Raw genomic sequence first — 3,152 nt, forward strand, 5'->3', positions numbered from 1 at the left:
TGGCAGCCACCGCCTCCCCTAGCCGGGACTGCATCCCGGCGTTGGTGTCAGTGCTACCTGACACCGGCCTAGAGCAGCTGGAGTGCTTTCAGGTGCTAGTGCGATCCACGAAGGGACAGACAACATGCCACCCAACACCAGCTTCCTGGCACTGCTTATGATGGAAGTGGACCAGTTTGCGCTCACAGCCCTCACCCTGGACATGCTAGCTGCTGAGGACCTGGAGACCTCCCCAATCTGGAGACCTCCCCAGTCTGAAAGAGGCGAAGCTCTGGATCGAACAAGGCCTGCAATACAGGAAGCTCGAGATAGTGGGTGTACCACCCAGCCACAAGTACTTCACTGCTGCAGAGCTAGCGGCAGGGCAGGTGATGTATGTATGCTGTACGATGGCAGCGAGCACAGGTACAGTGACAACATTGTTTTCTGCATGGCAGATGGACAGCACCAGGTCAAATTTCTGTACCCTGTTGCCATTGCTTCTGATGATGATCAGCCACCATTGCCGAATGCAAATACAGGACTGGTGCTGAGCAAGCACCAGTCAAAATCTCACCTTTAGTTCTCAGTGCCACAGACATTTACTCTGATGATACCTCCGTATGATTTGTCCTACCTGGGGACTCTGCAGTGTCCCTACTACACTCCCACAGATTTGGTGAGTTGCTGCTGTGTCAGGCAAAGCGGCCAGCATCTTATGAAAGCAAAGAAAGCAGAGCACGGTCAGAAAGTGACTCCTCTTCCGCCTCCTAGCACTTTGTGGAGGATGAGCATGTGTATGAGAGGATGGTGAATGAGTGGCTGCAGCAGAACATCCTTGACGGGAGGCTGTTCTTCAGGCACACAGAACCTCACAGTGCCAGCCCAGTGATGGGCCGCATTGTGTTCCAGCTGCAGGATGACGATGATCCCTCTAACCAGTCTGGGGAGCATGTGCTCATTGTCAAAGTCCAACCAGTAGACACCCTGCTGCCTGCACTGAACCCAGGTACAAGCCTGCAGATGATACTGCAGGAATACCAGCCGTCTGTCTTTAAGAAGCACTATTTCCAGTACACTGACCTGGATACAGGTGATAGGGAGCTGAAGTACACTTTACTGACACCCACAGTTGACACAGATGAGAACCACTCTGTAGTCACTGGAGAGATTGGCATATCAACCCCCAAATCCGGAGCTGGGAATCACACCACGGGTGGTTCAGTTCACATTCCTTGTAGAGGATTCAGCTGGCAATTCTCTACAAGGTACCTTTACTCTCTTCTTGCAGCCAGTGGACAACCAGTCACCTCAGATCACCAATGCAGGCTTTACTGTGCTTAAGGGAAACAGCTCCCTTCTCACCAGCAATCAACTGGATGCCACAGATGAGGACACATCTGCAGACCATATCATCTGGTATGCAGATGTAACTGTAACTTGAGATCTAGAGCACAGCCATCTATCTCATCTAGAGAAGGGTCAGGTGGTGCAAGAGGAGTCTTTCCTGATAGATGATATTCCTGGTGGGCACATCTCCTACAAGCACAGCCGTGATGAGTTTGCCAGTGATTCTTACCAGTTGGAAGTGAGTGGTGGGGTCCATCATGTGCCAATCACAGTCAAGATTGCAGTGCAATCTGGGGATGATGAAAACCCAAGTATTGCTCTCCCTGGTGGTCACAGGCGAGTGGGAGCAGATACTGATGTCCTGGAAAATGGTGCTGCTGAAATTACTACATCACTTATCCAGGGTACAGATGAGGATACAGGTAACTTGATGCTTACCATCGTTGTGCAGGATCCACCCAAGCTGAGTGACATCATAGTGGATGGAATGTGATCAGAAAAGTTTACCCAGCATGGCCTCATCAGTGGAGCAGTAGCCTACACTCACACCAGTGGAGAGATTGGCTTGAGAAAGAGGTATGATTCCTTCAATCTCACCATTTCTGACCTCTCCAGTGAATGGGCAGTGGGAGGCAGCACAGTACGAAGGGTGCATGTGGTTGTAACTATATTGCCTGGGGACAGCACTGCACCTGAAGTGGTGCTCGTGGCAGAGCCACTCAGTGTCCTTGAAGGAGGGAAGAGTACTCTAACTCCGCATCAGCTAAATGTGGAGGATGTGGATATTCCTGGAGAAGACATCCTGTGCATTGTCACAGTTCAGTCCACTTCAGGATATTTGGAGAATGTCTTTCCAGCCCCAGGGTCTGAAAGTCTAGAGCTGGTACTGTCATTAGTGCTTTTTCCATCAAAGATGTTCATCTGGGCCATGTCAACTATGTGCAGAACATTCACAAAAGGGTGGAGCCTTTGGAGGATAGATTCACTTCTCAGTGCTCTGATGGTGATAACTTCTTGCCTCACCAGTTCTTCCCCATTGTCATCATCCCCACCAATGATGAAATGCCAGAGTTGTTTGTGCGTGAATTCATGGTGCTTGAAGGGATGAGCTTGGTGACTGACACCACCATCCTCAATGGAGCCGATGCAGACATGCCTCTAGATGAACTGTGTTTTGTTATTGCTGTCCCTCCTAAGCATGGGCAGATTGCGAAGCAGCTGTCCACGGGAACTGTGCTTGTTCGTAGATTCACCCTGGAGGAGATCCAGGAGGCTTTCAGCATTGTGTATGAACATGATGACTCAGAGACAAAAGAAGATAGCTTCCAAATTCAGCTGACTGTTGGATACCACACAGTGGAGCAGAACATGCTGATTACAGTGATCCTGGTGAGACCCCTAGGATGGCAATCAGCAACAGTCTGGAAGTAGAGACTGGCAAGTCACAAGTCATCTCTAGTCAAGATCTTAAAGCCACAGATATTGATTCAGGGGACAAGAGCCTTGTTTATGTTATCTGTTTGGCGACTGTACAGGGTTTCTTACAGCATCTGAACAGACAAGAGGAAGTGCTGTACAACATTACACAAGGCATAGACTTCACACAAGATGATTTAGACCAGGGTTTTATCTGCTGTGTTCATACTGGCCCACATGGACTGTGTAATCTGATTAAATTTGATGTTACTGATGGAATTAATGCTTTGATAGACAGGTGTCCTGGGTTCAGCAATGGTATATTGAAAAATGTGGGATCTGAACGCAATGTGAATGGTATGGAATAAGGGGTGGATACTGTCCTACTGTTAAGCGGTAGCAGTCAT

At 49.1% G+C, this 3,152-nt stretch overlaps 1 pseudogene; it reads left to right on the forward strand.

The window, feature by feature from the left end:
- Positions 1-209: 209 nt before the first annotated feature.
- Positions 210-3,152, forward strand: part of LOC104405406 — a 6,142-nt pseudogene continuing 3,199 nt past the window's right edge.

Source organism: Nestor notabilis, unplaced genomic scaffold (genome assembly GCF_000696875.1).
Source record: "Nestor notabilis isolate BGI_N333 unplaced genomic scaffold, ASM69687v1 scaffold1185, whole genome shotgun sequence".
NCBI classification, from domain to species: domain Eukaryota; kingdom Metazoa; phylum Chordata; class Aves; order Psittaciformes; family Psittacidae; genus Nestor; species Nestor notabilis.